This window comes from Mytilus trossulus, chromosome 12 (genome assembly GCF_036588685.1).
Source record: "Mytilus trossulus isolate FHL-02 chromosome 12, PNRI_Mtr1.1.1.hap1, whole genome shotgun sequence".
NCBI classification, from domain to species: Eukaryota; Metazoa; Mollusca; class Bivalvia; order Mytilida; family Mytilidae; genus Mytilus; species Mytilus trossulus.
The window spans coordinates 40,446,309-40,466,812 of NC_086384.1; the positions used below are offsets into that span (position 1 = coordinate 40,446,309).

The 20,504-nt window shown below is 35.5% G+C and overlaps 1 protein-coding gene across 3 annotated transcripts in view; it reads right to left on the bottom strand.

The window, feature by feature from the left end:
• LOC134693370 (orexin receptor type 2-like) overlaps positions 1 to 20,504 on the bottom strand; it is a 53,666-nt gene that overhangs the window by 20,737 nt on the left and 12,425 nt on the right. Inside the window, exon 2 of one of the 3 annotated variants that reach the window (XM_063554150.1) lies at positions 6,358 to 6,419. The gene's annotated coding sequence lies outside the window, so the exon portion shown is untranslated. Of the gene's footprint in view, positions 1 to 1,870; positions 2,144 to 6,357; positions 6,420 to 20,504 lie in introns of those variants that run through there. The other 2 variants (XM_063554152.1, XM_063554151.1) reach the window with 2 other exon arrangements.

Below are 20,504 nucleotides of genomic sequence, written 5' to 3' on the forward strand. Positions count from 1 at the left end.
TTGTTAAAAACAATAAGAACAAACGAAAACTAAGTATTGATGTGTCGATTAGTACAAGTCATACAATGTAACGATATGTCACCATTCAATATAATATGAATTAAGATAAATGAAATACGTGTTGAATAAATAAACTGAAACAGTAATTTACCGAACTCATAAATCCATTGTTATAAATCATGTCAGTACCGAAGATTAAGCTGGTGATACACTCGGGGATTAACAGTGCGACGGGAGCCTTGTAGTATTTTATCTAATTGAGTTCATTTACTAACTACTTTCATTAAGGATATTAAGAATATGACACAGAAGACATAAACCTGTACTTATATTGAATTAGGGCGATGTTTGGTAAAAGTCGGTGAGACTAGGGCTGGTATTATATGATAAACTGCCATGACGTCGCTTAAAAAACACTGCATGGATGATCTAGGTACACCACTGATCAGCTGGTCACATGCAATAGTAGAATTATGAAAAAAAAATCTTTAAACCAGCCATAAACAAGTTTAACACGGTAATGTATGCACAGTTATTTCAAACTGTACGTCATACTGTTCGTTGAACGTTTACTGTACACATTTCGAAATCAGGAGGGGTTTTGCTTTCTATATATATTCTATACTTTTCCCCAGTGTTACTATTCTTTTGAACCATTATTGTCCGTTTTGTTTTTATATTTCAACACTCAATTATTCACTATATCTTAGTATCTCGTTATTCTCGATTTTTTTGCAAGCTTTTTTAACATCTAAATTTTTCACCACTTTTTTATTCGTTGCTTTTCGATTCCAGGGTTCACGACGAGTGTTTCTATGGCAAGTATACTTGCTAAATTGAATAACACGCTTGAGAGAATCAAAACATTAAAAATCAAACGATCACCCTATCGAGTAAGTTCAATATCATAATTTCACTAATTTTATTGCACCATAATTATAAATTATTTCAAAACAATTCGCTATAATTGATCTGTTTCTACCGTGCTACAGTGCGTGTATTTGAGGACTGGTTTGTCTTGATTTCCTTCGCAGAAATTAATCAATTATATTTAAAATCATTATTTCATAAATGGTGTTAATAATTTTATTATCACTATTACAATTTATATTAATATTTATTTCATATTTACATTTGAAATTATTAAAATCTTTGCTCAACCTTTTTTCTGTTTTGTCATTTGTGGCTCTCTTTCTAAGTCTGCTAGTCGCTTTTTAATCAACAAATGAGTTACCATGTACATTTACAAATGTACTTCTAGGAATATATACATTGTTTAAATTGTGTTTTGATTTTAAACGTATCTATTATCAATAGTATCAATAGTATTATCATTTCTATTTTAAACTATCAAATTATGCACAATCTCTTAAATTATGTTTGTCATTTGTGCCATTCTTTACGCGTCTGGTCAATTTTTTCAATGAATAATCATGTGCATATGTACTTATGAGAAACTGCATTATCAAAATAATGTTTTGATTTAATCAAATTGAGAAAGGAAATGGTGAATGTGTCAAAGCGACAACCACCCGACCATAGAGCAGACAACAACCGAAGGCCACCAATGGGTCTTCAATGTAGCGAAAATTCCCGCACCCGTAGGTGTCCTTCAGCTTTACTATTTTTCTATTACCAATAATATTATATTATCAATTACATTTTAAACGATTCAGTTTTGCTCAATCCATATATTTCTGTTTTGTCATTTGTAGCCCTCTATACATGTTGTCTTTATTTTCTCACAACTAATCATTTACATTTGCACTTCTAGGAAAATAAATTATTAAATTGGTGTTTGAATTGAACATGGCAGCTAGCTAATTCGTTGATTACATTGTAAATATAAAAAAATCAGTTTTTTACATACCTTGATGTGAACAAAAACACCATTATGACTAAACATCAGAGCAAATTGTTTTTACAATAAATAATCAACAGCTTCCATTGCACGTCATTGACAACATATCCCTTCTAATGACAGTTTTACTGCGATGTTAAAAACATATCGAACGACTCTTAAGACTTGATAATTTGAACAATTGAGATTTCTCGCTGTGTTATATTTGTCGTTCTTTTAATGAAACTTCAATTTATAGAAAACTGGCTCCCGGGTAACAATCGATATCTCTTTATCAGACAGTATACCATATATTCTGCTAATTCACTTTCTTCACATTTTTCCTACACGAAAACTATCAAATGTACTCCCAGAAGCTACGGAACTAGCAAGAAACGTTTATTTACAGCACGTTTGAAAATACCATTAAATAGTAATTATATTTTCTTACATGGAATATATATTATTTATGTTCACCAGAAGCTACAGAACTAGCAAGAACGTTTATTTATAACTCGTTTGAAAATACCATTAAATATTAATTACATATTTCTTATAAAAAAAATATCTTATGTTCCACCAGAAGCGACAAAACTAACAAAACACTAATTTACACCACGATTAAAAATACTGTTGAAATTCATTACTTTATAATAGATCAGTGATTTATCTATTATATTGTTATATGCGGTCGTCATTTTTTCATATATAAAGTCAAAGATAAGTAAAAAATAGAGAGAAAAATGTATTAAAAGTTTGAGAATAGAGAAATTACAGACGCTATTCCAGATCCTGTATTATGTAGCCAATTGACAATTATTCCATCGAGCTCGCATTCAATTGGTACGTCTTTCAATCATGGACATATGTGCGTCAAACAAATATATACATTGGATATAAAAAAATCACATTAAAAAAGAAAAAGAAGTAAGAACTTTTTTTTCGGTGTCTAATCTCAAAGCGATTATGTAACTATGTACATGTATCTTGAGTGACGATAATAAGAATGACATAAGAAAATCTTAGATTTGTTAAAAAAACGAATTCTTTATAATAGTTTTTAGTTTTAATAGATGTTTCAGAATACCGTTTTAAGTCTATCATATGCATGATTAAAGATCAGAGCTTACCTGTTGTCGTTCAGATGGTTCTTTCTAGTGTCAAAATCGACCTTAACGAAATGTGTTAGTCAGCATGCGTGTCCTTACGTTTTCAAAGTCGTTTGAGATTACCATCGAAAGTCTACTATATGATTTAAGATTGATTTCATTGCTTACCCGCTTTGTTTATGCTACATATCATTTGTTTCGAGGTAAAACTGGACGTACACATGTACATTATATTTATAGTTGTCGAGATATTAAACAGATTATAATATTGGGTACACGTCAATGAAACAGAAAATAAATGAAAAACAAAAATGTTCAATCGAGTTCGCCTTCTCGTTGAATATCTTTCAATCAATCAAACACACAGAACCTCGTCTATTTCTTACTTTGTCTTTGGTAAATGTACTTTATAAAAAGGCAATAACGTTCCATGAAAACTGTTTTATACTGTATGTAAGATTTTTCTTCAAATAAATCCCTTCCTAAGACTGTGTACTCTAACTGCACAAAATAGAAAATATTACAGATTTTCATACTAAAAGCGTAAAATATTAACGAAAGGTGTTAGTCAGCATGAATTTTCTTACGTTTTCAAAGTCGTTTGAGATTACCATCGAAAGTCTACTATATGATTTAAGATTGATTTCAATGCTTACCCGCTTTGTTTATGCTACATATCATTTGTTTCGAGGTAAAACTGAACGTACACAGCCATGTACATTATATTTATAGTAGTCGAGATATTAAACAGATTATAATATTGGGTACACGTCAATGAAACAGAAAATAAATGAAAAACAAAAATTTTAATCGAGTTCGCCTTTTCGTTGAATATCTTTCAATCAATCAAACACACAGAACCTCGTCTATTTCTTACTTTGTCTTTGGTAAATGTACTTTATAAAAAGGCAATAACGTTCCATGAAAAACTGTTTTATACTGTATGTAAGTTTTTTCTTCAAATAAAGTCCTACTTAAGACTGTGAACTCCAACTGCACAAAGTAGAAAAATATTACAAATGTTCATACTAAAAGCGTAAAATATTTTACTGTGAAAGCCACGTCCTTCAACAGATTGACATTTTTTTCAACATCTTGTGTTTTAATTGTTTTTATTTGCTTCCTTGTTTCTAGTAAGATTTTAATTTAGATAAGTGCCTATACAATATATCAAGCTTTTCCATCGTACAAAGTCTAAAAGTTGTGATTAAACTTATAAAAAATCATCAAACGTCTGCTCGTTTAACCTGATTATTAATAGTAACTTCCTGTTTGGAGAAACTATTGAGTTGTGGGTATTCCTACTAAGGAAGGAATTTTCACTCCTTTTTTCTCAGCTTTAATATAAGAAAATGATTTGATATCCTTTGAAGTTTTGTTATGATGATTTGTACCATTCACATACATATGTATCTTCCGGGTACTTTTGTAGTCCTCGCCAACTACTACTTTTTACATCTAAAATAAGTGCATGTCATTTCAGTCAATGCCAAATGAATTAAGTGATGATATACTTTGCACAACATTGTGTGTAACGTCTTGTTGCATGCAAAACGTTTAAACCATTCTTGACCTTGCACCAAACACCATTTTGATGACAACATACAAGAAAATAATCGTTTGTTTATCCTTTCCCACAACGGTAAATGCGTTTGTTTGTGGGACAAAGATAGCGGCGAACTTTTGACCTGTGCATCTTATTAAAATCAACGTTCTAATTGGCCAGTAATTTTTATATCGGGACCGTGAATTGTATCTGTATCGATATATGATATCTTGTAAGCGCGGGTAAAGTTGCATACTGCCATATATGTACTTTAAAAAGAATTCAAATTTACGAGCTCAGTACAGCCATATTATATTTAAAATCTTAAATCGAATGTTTACTGGCTGCGTATTTTATCCACATCTGTCACGTAGCTTAACAAACTCCCTCTTTACTGTTGTAAAACTCTTATACGTCATACACAAACTTTCCAGACAGATAAATCGAGTAAAAATACTCCAAGGGTATAAACAGCCTTGTCCGATTTAAGATAGTTTTGTTTTTAACGAGTATTAAAATGCTACATTTAAGGTATGGGATGTTATTACTGAATTTGCTAAGTTATGGAAATACTATTTCATGTACATATCACGTTTAATAGGCAAGTTCCGAAGTTAATACCGAAAGCAATCCAGAAGTGGGCATTTCTTGATAACAATATGTTTTTGTATAAGTTCAGCTCTATATTCTCTTTCAAATTAAAGTACACGCTTTTTCGATATAATCTTTCTTGTGGTTTGACTAAAATACAGATTTCCATTCCGACTTCGTAAATGTCTTTTCAATTGTACTATTAAAAATAAACTCGATTCGTTGGATCCCCTGGCAATGGCACTAGACTGGAAATAATCTGTATTTTTGTCTTGTGTATTCTTTTTTAGGTTGATAATCGGTATTTATTTCCTCAGATAGAATTTTCTTATCATATATAATAAATTTACTTTGCCAAGTCTTAAGGCCTATCTGGTATAATCGGTTGATTTTCATAACCAAAAAGGGGGAGGGGTCGGCATACCTACTTTTTTGCAACACAATACGGATAATGCACATTTCATAAAAGTATAGACTTTGTATCGGAATTGTGTTTTACGGATTGATTTTAAAGGTTTATATCTTAATCAATGTGTAATCAATGTTTAATCAATGTTTATAATTATATATTGACTGTCAACACGGTAAGGTATTTCGTTCGTTCGGTTTTAATTGTTGGGGGAATCCGTAGAGAACAACCTACTATCGGCTGGAAAACTGACAATCCTTGTATTCAAATATTGGAGGTGTACGAATATACCAGGCGCAGTTCGATCCCACAACTTCAGAACAAGATAGATATATAGTTCGATCCCACAACATCATAACAAGATAGATATACAGTTCGATCCCACAACTTCAGAACAATATAGATATACAGTTCGATCCCACAACTTCAGAAAACAAGATAGATATACAGTTCGATCCCACAACATCATAACAAGATAGATATACAGTTCGATCCCACAACATCATAACAAGATAGATATACAGTTCGATCCCACAACATCATAACAAGATAGATTTGCAGTTCGATCCCACAACATCATAACAAGATAGATATACAGTTCGATCCCACAACTTCAGAACAAGATAGATATATAGTTCAATCCAACAAACTCAAAACAAGATAGATATACAGTAGATGAACTACTTATAGAAATTAAGAAGATATATATAATGGTTTACATTTAAAAATTCTGACTGAATGAAAATTTGTCTCATTGGCACTCATACCACATCTTCTTATAGCTAGAAATGTTTTAGTATTGCCAATTGAGGTTTTACAGTACAATTTTCAGAATCTTATAATTACAAGAAAAACTACTTACGCAATATGTCTTCCAGATCTTTTATCTGATGTTCCAACTGTACTATAACGTAGTCACTGTAACTACAAATAAGAGGAAATTAAATTAAATATTGTGATGTAACAGAACAAAATTCTATAGAAATACATCTCTCTTCTTACAATCATTTTGTCAGTCAAACTAAACTTTTATGGTAAATAGGGTAGAGTAGTTATAGCAATACAAGTGCATATAATTAAAAAAAAATACAGACACGCATACCATTAGAAAATCATCAATGTCATCTTAAAAATCAAAAATGCACTCTGTCGTCAGCACAAATGTGCGGTGTCATCAGTAAATTGGTTGTAAAAAGAGGAATATTTTTTGGCTTCATATACTAGTACATAGGCATTAGTTTGAGGGACTTAAGATATCAGCAGTTTTTGTACGACCCTACGACATTGTTTAAATATTTGTTAAGATACTAGGGTCTAATTGCCAATTAAACAAGTCTTCGAAAGAGATCAATTGAGGTAAAAGGTCAGCAACTTTATGTCACTGTTAGTTTAAACTAATCGAGTATTTCTCATGTTTTGAACTGACCACAAAATATAGCTTATATTTAAAGACATTAAAACACTTATTGTCTGTATCCTGCAATTGATTTTACCAACATTGTTGTTTTCTGAATATAAAGCACACACTTTGTTCACACTTTGCCCGTGTTTCGCTATTCATTATCTTCCGTACTTTTAACAGACCCATCCAGACCCTTACATATTGATTACTGTAGCATGGACGCTTACCCCACGCCTCCTACTATTTTAAATCAGTCTGTGAAAAAGCTTTGCGTTGTCACAATGTATTTCACGCATAATTTTAACAAGTTCTTATATTAACAATTGCAATCGCTTTTTCATGTTAAGAGCAATCTCATTGCCCAGCAAATTCCAACATTAATTGAACAAATCAATTTGGTGATGTAATTACCAATATATAGAGCAATGAATTTAAGTAATTTTAAAACCTTGAAATGACTTCATGGCACGAATCAAACCTTAATCAATAACTATTTTATAATATTTCAAATACCAAATCTTATTTTGTCAGAGTAGCTTTAACTTGTAAGAAAAAGATAAATGTCATGGCAATTCCACTACTGATTCCTCAAAGAATTGCTAAACAAAAATTATTTTTAAGCGGGAACATTCTATTTCAAATTTGCGGATAATCAAGGCTAAATAATCTATATCCTTCTTGGATCTAGATTGAACGTGTCTTATAAATCACAAATATGCTGTGTTATTTAATGCAAAATCAAGTTTTTCACAGAGTTGGACCGACAAGTGCAGAAAACCGGCAGATAAAAGTTTTCATTAATATATAATACTGTGGATTCATTTAAATAAAGGATATAGATTAATACGCTTCCGATTTTCAAATTACAAATGCTTAAAGTTTTCAAAGTTGACAGGTTTGTTTGAATACGAAAAGAAGGAAAACCATGTATTCATTTCACTTATTAATACAGACAAATTGATGATGAGACTAAGGACCCCTGTTAGATCCTCAGATACTGATGGAACATTACCCAATTGTATCAGACCACCTTGGTAAAACAGGGAGACAATCGACTCACTAACGATATCTTTTTGTGGGTTAATTAACTCTCAGTTCTATCTTTTATTGTCATGGAATTTGTGTTGTTCGCCATCAAGGTTGCTCTCATTCACAAAGACGTCTTTTACGTAAAAAAATCATAAAAAGGCATAAACAGGTATCATTCTTGTATTATTTTAATTTTAGTTTCTTGTATACCATTTGAAAATTAGTATGGCGTTCATTATCACTGAACTAGTATATATTTGTTTAGGGGCCAGCTGAGAGAAGCCTCCGGGTGCGGGAATTTCTCGCTACATTAAAGACCTGTTGGTGACCTTCTGCTGTTGTTTTTTTTATTTGGTCGGGTTGTTGTCTCTTTGACACATTCCCCATTTCCATTCTCATTTTATCATTCGGGAATCCTCTAGTGAATCCATTGCTCTTCTTATAAATGAAGGTGCGGAAACGGCCGAGTTGTGACGAATGAGACAGGTGTTTACCTGTTCATCTTGTAATCACGTCAATACCTGACAAGCCTCAAGAAAAATCGTCACTCAGTTTCTCATTCAAAGGCAGCTGTTGCTTTCAAGGACAACTAATGGTCTTATGACATTAAAATATGATCATGATAATCAATTTGTTGAAGATTTCTTAATTCCAGTATGCGAACAGTGTCATAAATCTAATAATTTAGTCTGTTCTCAACAAATATTTCATGAACAATTATATCTGTACCCTGTAGCACCAATTTTCAGAAAGAAAAAAAGTGACTTGATGCATCATACGATATTTGCAACGTTTAGAATTATGATACTCAAGGCGGAATTTTTAGGAATAAAAGACATGAAATATCAAGAAAATAGGTAGAGGTGATAGATAAACAAAACAAAACTGCTTCAAATTATCGAGAAAAAAAGACGAAAAGAAGCATGGTCGGTTTCTTTGTAATTTTGCTTTTTAAAGCTGAACAAATGAATAAAAAAATCAAACCATGTAGGCCTTCTACCACACAGAGTCAACGGGCTTACTTGGCGTTTACAAATATAACAATATATTCGATTTAATACGACATCATTTGTTAGAAGTTCTTTCGGGACTGTGCAAACATCAGTTGATAATACTTGTAACAAATAAAAATAATAATGGAAATTGGAAATTAGAAATGTGGTAGACAGACTACAAACCCGACTAAATAATAGAAAGCAGCCGAAGGCCACCAATGGGTCTTCAACACACTATGATAAGAGAGACAACGACCCGACTGAAGAGTAGAAAGCAGCCTAAGGCCACCAACGGGTCTACAGCACAGTATGACAAGAGAAACTACGACCCGACTGAAGAGTAGAATCAGTCAAAGGTCACCAATGGGTATTCAAATACACTATGATAAGAGAAACTACGAACCGACTGAAGAGTAGAAAGCAGACGAAGGCCACCAATGGGTCTGCAACACACTATGATAAGAGAGACAACGACCCGACTTAAGAGTGGAAAGCAGCCAAAGGTCACCAATTGGTCTACAGCACAGTATGACAAGAGAAACTACGACCCGACTGAAGAGTAGAATCAGTCAAAGGTCACCAATGGGTATTCAAATACACTATGATAAGAGAAACTACGAACCGACTGAAGAGTAGAAAGCAGACGAAGGCCACCAATGGGTCTTCAAAACACTATGATAAGAGAGACAACGACCCGACTTAAGAGTAGAAAGCAGTCAAAGGTCACCAATGGGTATTCAAATACACTATGATAAGAGAAACTACGAACCGACTGAAGAGTAGAAAGCAGACGAAGACCACCAATGGGTCTTCAACACACTATGATAAGAGAGACAACGACCCGACTGAAGAGTAGAAAGCAGTCAAAGGCCACCAATGGGTATTCAAATACACTATGATAAGAGAAACTACGAACCGACTGAAGAGTTGAAAGCAGACGAAGGCCACCAATGGGTTTTTAGCACACTATGACAAGAGAGACTACGAACCGACTGAAGAGTAGAAAGCAGACGAAGGCCACCAATGGGTCTTCAACATACTATGATAAGAGAAACTACGAACCGACTGAAGAGTAGAAAGCAGTCAAAGGCCACCAATGGGTATTCAAATACACTATGATAAGAGAAACTACGAACCGACTTAAGAGTAGAAAGCAGTCAAAGGCCACCAATGGGTCTTTAGCACACTATGACAAGAGAGACTAAGACCCGTCTGAAGAGTAGAAAGCAGCCGAAGGCCACCAATGGGTCTTCAACATACTATGATAAGAGAAACTACGAACCGACTGAAGAGTAGAAAGCAGTCAAAGGCCACCAATGGGTCTTCAACACACTATGATAAGAGAGACTACGACCCGTCTCAAGAGTAGAAAGCAGCCGAAGACCACCAATGGGTCTTCAACATACTATGATAAGAGAGACTACGACCCGTCTCAAGAGTAGAAAGCAGCCGAAGGCCACCAATGGGTCTTCAACATACTATGATAAGAGAAACTACGAACCGACTGAAGAGTAGAAAGCAGCCGAAGGCCACCAATGGGTCTTCAACACACTATGATAAGAGAAACTACGAACCGACTGAAGAGTAGAAAGCAGACGAAGGCCACCAATGGGTCTGCAACACACTATGATAAGAGAGACAACGACCCGACTGAAGAGTAGAAAGCAGTCAAAGGCCACCAATGGGTCTTCAACACACTATGATAAGAGAAACTACGACCCGACTGAAGAGTAGAAAGCAGCCAAAGGTCACCAATGGGTCTTCAACACACTATGATAAGAGAGACTACGACCCGTCTCAAGAGTAGAAAGCAGCCGAAGACCACCAATGGGTCTTCAACACACTATGATAAGAGAAACTACGACCCGACTGAAGAGTAGAAAGCAGTCAAAGGTCACCAATGGGTCTTCAACACACTATGATAAGAGAGACAACGACCCGACTGAAGAGTAGAAAGCAGCCGAAGACCACCAATGGATCTGCAACACACTATGATAAGAGAGACAACGACCCGACTGAAGAGTAGAAAGCAGTCAAAGGTCACCAATGGGTATTCAACACACTATGATAAGAGAAACTACGACCCGACTGAAGAGTAGAAAGCAGTCAAAGGTCACCAATGGGTTTTTAGCACACTATGACAAGAGAAACTACGACCCGACTGAAGAGTAGAAAGCAGACGAAGGCCACCAATGGGTCTTCAACACACTATGATAAGAGAGACTACGACCCGACTGAAGAGTAGAAAGCAGTCAAAGGTCACCAATGGGTATTCAAATACACTATGATAAGAGAAACTACGAACCGACTGAAGAGTAGAAAGCAGACGAAGGCCACCAATGGGTCTTCAACACACTATGATAAGAGAGACTACGACCCGACTGAAGAGTAGAAAGCAGCCGAAGGCCACCAATGGGTATTCAAATACACTATGATAAGAGAAACTACGAACCGACTGAAGAGTAGAAAGCAGACGAAGACCACCAATGGGTCTTTAGCACACTATGACAAGAGAGATTACGACCCGACTGAAGAGTAGAAAACAGCCGAAGGCCACCAATGGGTCTTCAACACACTATGATAAGAGAAACTACGACCCGACTGAAGAGTAGAAAGCAGCCAAAGGTCACCAATGGGTATTCAAATACACTAGGATAAGAAAAACTACGAACCGACTGAAGAGTAGAAAGCAGACGAAGGCCACCAATGGGTCTTCAACACACTATGATAAGAGAGACTACGACCCGACTGAAGAGTAGAATCAGTCAAAGGTCACCAATGGGTATTCAAATACACTATGATAAGAGAAACTACGACCCGACTGAAGAGTAGAAAACAGCCGAAGGCCACCAATGGGTCTTCAACACACTATGATAAGAGAAACTACGACCCGACTGAAGAGTAGAAAGCAGCCAAAGGTCACCAATGGGTATTCAAATACACTAGGATAAGAGAAACTAAAACCCGTCTCAAGAGTAGAAAGCAGCCGAAGGTCACCAATTGGTCTTGAAATACACTATGATAAGGGAGACTACGAACCGACTGAAGAGTAGAAAGCAGCCGAAGGCCACCAATGGGTCTTCAACACACTATGATAAGAGAGACAACGACCCGACTAAAGAGTGGAAAGCAGCCGAAGGTCACCAATGGGTCTTCAAATACACTATGAAAAGAGAGACTTAGACCCGTCTCAAGAGTAGAAAGCAGCCGAAGGCCACCAATGGGTCTTGAAATACACTATGATAAGGGAGACTACGAACCGACTGAAGAGTAGAAAGCAGCCGAAGGCCACCAATGGGTCTACAGCACAGTATGACAAGAGAGACTACGACCCGACTGAAGAGTAAAAAGCAGCCGAAGGCCACCAACGGATCTACAGCACAGTATGACAAGAGAGACTACGACCCGACTGAAGAGTAGAAAGCAGCCGAAGGTCACCAATGGGTCTTCAACACACTATGACAAGAGAGACTAAAACCCGTCTCAAGAGTAGAAAGCAGCCGAAGGTCACCAATGGGTCTTCAACACACTATGATAAGAGAGACAACGACCCGACTTAAGAGTGGAAAGCAGCCGAAGGTCACCAATTGGTCTTCAACACACTATGATAAGAGAGACTACGACCCGACTAAAGAGTAGAAAGCAGCCGAAGGTCACCAATTGGTCTTGAAATACACTATGATAAGGGAGACTACGAACCGACTGAAGAGTAGAAAGCAGCCGAAGGTCACCAATTGGTCTTGAAATACACTATGATAAGGGAGACTACGAACCGACTGAAGAGTAGAAAGCAGCCGAAGGTCACCAATTCGTCTTCAAATACACTATGAAAAGAGAGACTTAGACCCGTCTCAAGAGTAGAAAGCAGCCGAAGGCCACCAATGGGTCTTCAACACACTATGATAAGAGAGACTACGACCCGACTAAAGAGTAGAAAGCAGCCGAAGGTCACCAATTGGTCTTGAAATACACTATGATAAGGGAGACTACGAACCGACTGAAGAGTAGAAAGCAGCCGAAGACCACCAACGGGTCTACAGCACAGTATGACAAGAGAGACTACGAACCGACTAAAGAGTAGAAAGCAGCCGAAGGTCACCAATGGGTCTTCAACACACTATGATAAGAGAGACTACGAACCGACTGAAGAGTAGAAAGCAGCCGAAAACCACCAACGGGTCTACAGCACAGTATGACAAGAGAGCCTACGACCCGACTTAAGAGTGGAAAGCAGCCGAAGGTCACCAATGGGTCTTCAAATACACTATGATAAGAGAGACTACGAATCGACTGAAGAGTAGAAAGCAGCCGAAGGCCACCAACGGGTCTACAGCACAGTATGACAAGAGAGACTACGACCCGACTGAAGAGTAGAAAGCAGCCGAAGGCCACCAACGGGTCTACAGCACAGTATGACAAGAAAGACTACGACCCGACTGAAGAGTAGAAAGCAGCCGAAGGCCACCAACGGGTTTAAAGCACAGTATGACAAGAGAGACTACGACCCGACCGAAGAGTAGAAAGCAGCCGAAGGCCACCAACGGATCTACAGCACAGTATGACAAGAGAGACTACGACCCGACTGAAGAGTAGAAAGCAGCCGAAGGCCACCAATGGGTCTTCAACATACTATGATAAGAGAGCTCGAGACTACGACCCGACTTAAAAGTAAAAAGCAGCCGAAGACCACCAACGGGTCTACAGCACAGTATGACAAGAGAGACTACGACCCGACTGAAGAGTAGAAAGCAGCCGAAGGCCACCAATGGGTCTTCAACACACTATGGCAAAAAGTAAAATCACAAAAATACTGAACTCCGAGGAAAATTCAATCGGAAATTCATCACGTGGCAAAATCAAATGGCAAAAATATATCAAACGAATTGACAACAACTGTCATATTCCTAACAAGAGTGACTACAACCAGACTAAAGAGTAGAAAACAGCCGAAGGCCACCAATGGGTCTTCAACACACGATGGAGTATGTTATATAGTTGAAAATACACGTGCTAGACAAGGTTAATAGTTGTATTGTTCCCGTATCGCTGTAAATTGCTACAACAGTGCATGGAACCTAAAGTATCTGATCAAGGACATGCTCTTAATGTGTATGCGTTTATATTTAGTCGAGATGTCAAAATTAGCCGATTGTTATCAATTTCTTTATAAATTGCTCATTACAAATAAGACGTAGAAGATCAATTTGCTGAACGCATAATTTTAAAGTCACTGCAATAGCATGTAATGTACTTCGTTAATTTACACCAAGCCTCAAGCACATTGTAATTTATGGCAGATATATGTTATTTTCATTAGAGGAGAATGAACCTTAGCGTTCGTTAAATTATGTAAAAGTTTGTGTTTGTAGGGATAGTTTCAGTAAAAAATAAATTACGTCATCAAGGACATCATTCGAAACTGATTTCTGGATAACACCGAAGACATGTGCTTCTATGATTGGTTGATAATATTTGGTCGATAATGGATTTTAAGTCCTCAATGCTCTTCAAATTTGTACTTGTTTGATTTTATAACTATTTTGATCGGCGCTTCCCTGACGAGTCTTATGTAGACGAAACGAGCGTCTGGCGTATCAAATTATAATTCTGGTTTTGCTGTTGATATGTGTTTTTGATATGGATCAAAACTGTTACCAATATGAATATACGGTTGTAGTGATAAGTTCATTATATAAATATACGCCGTCAAGGGCCTCTGCTATTGTGATGAGAGCTTTCCACTGTAACCTGTTCAGTATTCATTTGGTAGGTAGATGTTTGCAAAACAATTGTTGATCATATGGATCAAATCAAGGGTTAAAAAAAAAAAATGCTGAATGACTAAAAGCATCTGATTCCTAAGGTAAACCAGATATACCGTGATTAAATTCATACATGTAGGTTTGCATTACCGTAAATGAGAGATTAATATGTAGTCAATGTCCTTCAAACAATTTTATGACACAAACGTAACCTTGTTTTGTTACATAGAGGCTTTGCGTGCATTTTTAAAAATGATTAAAGCAAACCTCTTAGTGATTTTGAAGCGTGATGTCTTTTCACCTACCATTTCCTCTTCAGAGTACAATATTGTTTATACATAAAATGGCTGATGCAATCCTCGTATGAATTCGCTTTTTGTCAAACGGAATCGAACGAGTTTAGAAGATTGGTTTATCCATGACTGTGCATTTTTTTCCGTATGCCTAATTTGAAATCTTTGAATTCAATAGAAAAAAAAAAGACAAATAGCTGCTTGGGGTCTAGCTGCAAATAGTATATTCATATCCATTACATAATGAAAAGATCATAAAGACATGAATACCATTGATTTATACTTAATCATGGAACTGTATCGAATTTTACCGTTGAGACTAATAATGTTCAATGTAACATAAAGTAGGAAGAATTATATCTCTATTGGACCAATTGTTATTACCCCAAGCCGATCCGATCCGTGTTTGTTTCTTAATTTTCGTACATAGTGTTCCTTCCAGATTACAATAAAATTGTAAAGACATAAAAGTTCGCGCTTTGATATGATCAGGGATGTAATCACGATCTCAAACAGTCAAAAAGAGCATGATACCAAAATATAACGAGCCGTTATATATATAGACAACGTCAATTATCAAGAAGAAAAAAGAAAGTTTCTACTATTACAACAGATCCCTGTTGTTGATTGCACTGAAATCTGTACCATATGTTTATTTTACTTGTAATGGGATTTCCTCGTCTAGAAATCTGTCTATAGAGACCATTCGTAAGGCTTAACAATATGTGTCATATCAATACAAAGATATTCTCAGGAGGGAAAAAAGTAAGTCAAACCGACCGCTAGAATTAGACATAACACGCAGAGTGTTAAACGCTTAGCCTAAAAATCTCTTAAAGCAGATTAATTTCACTCAGAATAAGCGCATTCTATAAATGAGGTGCATTTATTTCTTATTTATACATTTTACCAGGATGCAAAGAAAGATTGACATTTAAAAATGTGAAGATTAGTATGTATTACTATCACTGTCTATGGTCTATTTTGCTCGAGGGAGTTGCAAATTGAGAAGAGTACTAAATGCATATAATTTCTATCACTTTTTGACGGGATTATTTCCTTCAATAGAATATACTTACGTTATCAAGCCGTAAGCGGTTGAGCAACGTAAGGGAGTGCTTTTTTAAAAACTCATTCGGTAAGAGCGTTGACCGCTGACTCAAATTACAGAGGTACAGAGTTCGAGTTCAGCAGGATGATGCTTCACAATTAAGTAAAACTGTTTATATCAAAATAATAAACCAGTAATTCGTAGGTGCCGTGTTTTTGGTGGTTGTTGTCTTTTACACCTATATGGTCAACTTAGCGGTAAAAAGTAATGTCAGTGATTCATGTTATTCAAATCTTGTAATATTAAGACCTATATACTGTTTATCACGATATTCCAAACACACTGTACAAAATATACATTTTTTGTGTTCGTGTTCAATGCATCGTTCTTAGCTTTTATAGTATAACAACCATGGTAATATCGGTGCCGAAACCGTTATACTCAGATAGAGCAACAGATATTTGGCAGGAAAACTCGCAATCATAGTCATAATAAATTGAAGCGAACGCACCTTAGGCAGCAACCATTTGATTTTCTGGGGGGGGGGGGGGGGGGGGGGGGGGGGCTATGGTTTTTTTTTCTGTGCAAACTTTTTTTTTCGCCTTCGGCGAAGAACAATCTATTTTTTTAGCGACAAACCGAAAACATTTTTTTTCTTTCAATTTTAGCATTACATATAGTGGCAGCTGAGGGTGAAACAAACATTTTTTTTTTCTCAGGGTCCAAAACAAATTATTATTTCAACCAAAACCTGGAAACAAACTTTTTTTTCCAAAAAAAAACATAGCCCCCCCCCCCCCCCCCCCCCCCCACGAAAATCAAATGATTGCTGCCTTACCGAAACGAGGTTCGAACTTAATTTTCAGTGCTGACAGGCTAGTGATCACTGTAAATAAACTGCGAAGTACTCTCGACCATCGCTGTGCCTAGGCTTTGTTTAAAAGAGTTTAGGGCTTAGCACCAGAAAGACAGCGAACCATTAAATGAAAAGCGAGGTTCTCCGTTGAACTGCTGCCTTGTGTGTTATATTGCACGTATAAAATGTAAATTTTCGCATTGGTCTACATGAAGTTTAAAACAAGGTTTATGCAATATATGTAAAAATATATGTTCACGATATACCAATAGAGCTGAAAGTGGCGTTAAACACTTTAAATCGATCAAACAATCAAACAACGACCAATCAAATAAGCCATTCATTCTTAATTTCTAAAATTCCTAACAGATATTTAACAGTGTCGTTTTTAGCTTTACAAATTTTCAATAATTATAATGATGAAAACAGTCTTTAATCCATAATTATTTATATTTTTTTCATTTCTTTTTTACTTTTTTGGTTTTTTTTTATTATCGATTCTCATTAGAGACAAATCATCGTAAACCAATCAATTAATGCAATTAATCGTGTCTTAATCTCCTGCTGTTTAATATTGAAATTCGGTTATAAGACGTATCAATATGACAGCTTTTTCATGTTATACAATAACGAGCGTTGGAAATCAATTTCACAATAATTGAGGGAATAATGATGCATCCTGGGATAGCTAGTTATCAAAGAGAAATGAAAACTTTGTAAAGATTAAATCCAGAAAAAGTTTTATAAGATCAAAGATTTTCAATCAGCTATTGCTTATTATATGCTTTGATGGGTTTGTACTCGAATAAAAAGGGGATCATTCGCTATAATCAAGGTTTAATTCACGATTGAAAAGAAACCTTTGGATAAGTTATATTGTTATGCATTAAGGTCTTAGTTTTCTTGCAAGTTTGTTGTTAAAACTTCAAAACAGTTGCGCATTACTATTATGCTAAGAACAGAGAAATCTGTTTTGCCATATATATGCCGACATAAAGGACAAAGAGAATATTTATATATAGTAAAGATTAAATATCTTTAGATAGTTGAGTTAAAAAAACAGTAGTTAGAAGTCAAGACTATGTTGGTACTTTAAACATGTGTAACCGGAGAGCACGAATTACATTACAAAATTGCTTGTCTCCAACGGTACTCTGTGTTACAAGGCAGCACGCTTACCGACTGAGCTAAAGAAGTACCTCCTTAGCTCAACCGCTTACGGCTGACTAAGTATCTACTAAGTTTTTCTAAGGGAAGCAACCCCGTCACACTTCCCCCACCTCAAGAGTCATGATACTTTATAATGATGATATTTTCATCTTTTATATTTATATTTTAACCTGGCTAGGTAATTCTTCTAACCGTGGGTTATTATTGTTGGGCGCCAATGTAACCGGAGAGCACGAATATCATTACAAAATTGCTTGTCTCCACCGGGACTCGAACCCGCGACCTCTGTGTTACAAGGCAGCACGCTTACCGACTGAGCTAAAGAAGTACCTCCTTAGCTCAACCGCTTACGGCTGACTAAGTATCTACTAAGTTTTTTCTAAGGGAAGCAACTCCGTCACACATTTATAAGTAAAAAAAAACAAAAAAACATAAGGTCGTAAAATGAGCAAAATGCATACCATGAAGTCAGCTATAAAACTAAATAGATATAAGAAGATGTGGTACATGTATGAGTGCCAATGAGACAATTCTCCATCCAAGTTACAATTTTTCAAAGTAAACTATAATCATACTAAAAAAATAGGTAAACATATGGCCTTTAGCACGGAGCTTAGAAGTGAGAAAATATGAATCAATTCAAAGAGAAACCAAACGGTCTGATTTATGTCAAAACAATAAATGAGACTATCACTAACAAAAGATACCATGTAACCGACGAATGACAGCCTCCTGTCTTCGGACAGGTACACAAAGGTAGTGATTGGGTTTACAGTTATATTTTGAGTGATCATCCCTAAATCTAATCTGGAATACAAATATAACCGTAGAACATAAAAGCTATAACAATCAGTTGGAAATGGCTTGACTCATTACACTTGTATTGCATTATGTCCACTTTATGATTACCAATGCCAGAACAGTAATAAATATTAGAATCAATGTATATGAATGAGGGATAAACAAAATTAATGCTAGTAAATAATGTATCCGATGTCAGACTAGTTATGGTCGATGGTCGCGGTATCGCCGAGGGGAAACCTCATCTAATAGACCTAATCAGAAGATCCCATTTTTTGTGAACATTTCGAAGTAATAAGTTCGCTCCTGATGATAGGGTCAAATCTAAATCGTCTCGGAATCCTCATTTATAATCAGCTTTATTAATCTGTCGCCATTATATCTTGTCATCTCATCATAATTGGTAGTAAGTACCAAAGATATAACTATATAATTTGAATAGATGATAAAATCTTAAGACTCGTAGCTCCATTTACACCATTTTTTATCGATTGCCTAGATTGTTTGAGAATGGAGATTGGTTTTACTGCGAGTTGCATTATTTGTGTATAGATAATAAAATCTTAAGATTCGTAGCTCTATTCGTATTTTTTTATCGGATGCTTAGATTTTTGAGAATGAAGATGAGTTTTGCTGTGCCTTGCATTATTTGTGAATAGTTTCTACGGATTAACGTTATTTGTGAGTGTCAATGAACTGTTTGATGTCGCTAAAAGGAATTATGGGATATGCGGAAACAGCCGCCATAAACAAAACAAAAATGACAGTCATGGAGATGTTTACAATGAATATCAAACAATTATACCTTATATCATCGTCTTATTCTGAGAAAACTAAGATGTGTCTTTGAACTATATGTATTTAAATTAGGTACATTACATTCATTAAGAATGCACCAACCATTTGTGATGAATCTTACTTCGACCAAAAGATTATTTATTAAATTTAGCTTTTTGTAAAAAAAATATATGATGGTTCCCATTTTTTATACCACCGCCTCGAAGATGGGCGTATACAGTGAAGTACAATAAATGGACATGTCTGCCCGTCCATTGGAAATTTGTTTTTTAAATAACAGATTGTAATTAAAGAACTTTCTTCGAATTCAATTGTTTTGACATTAATCTTTTAAAACTTATTCCCCTGACATGTAGTAACCTTAATATATAAATATTGTTATAAAGGTTTCCAGTTTGTATTGAAAAATTTTTAACACGAAATTCACCATTTAGAGTTTTGTAAGCAAGCGGGGATCATCTCGACCTTGGTTGATTTAAAAACGAAAAGTACAAGCTATCACGATCGGTTAAATGTGATATTGTTTTCATGTATTTTGAGATAGAGAATTGAAATGGGGAATATATACTATAAGCAAAAAAGAAACGTTACATTGGTTTTTAATTTGAAAATATCCCATATATTAATTTCAAATATTTTCATGATTAAAACTAGTAACCTGAATGATTTATCTATCAAATTTACTCATTTATATAAATATCAGAAATAACGTGACGTCATTTTCTGATTACAAACAAATAACCAATTTTTCAAAAATTTACCTGTATATAGTTGGAATCGAGTTATCCTTTTTCTCATTTATTGTGTCTAACACGATTGCTGACATAAATTTTACGGACGCCATCACGAGTT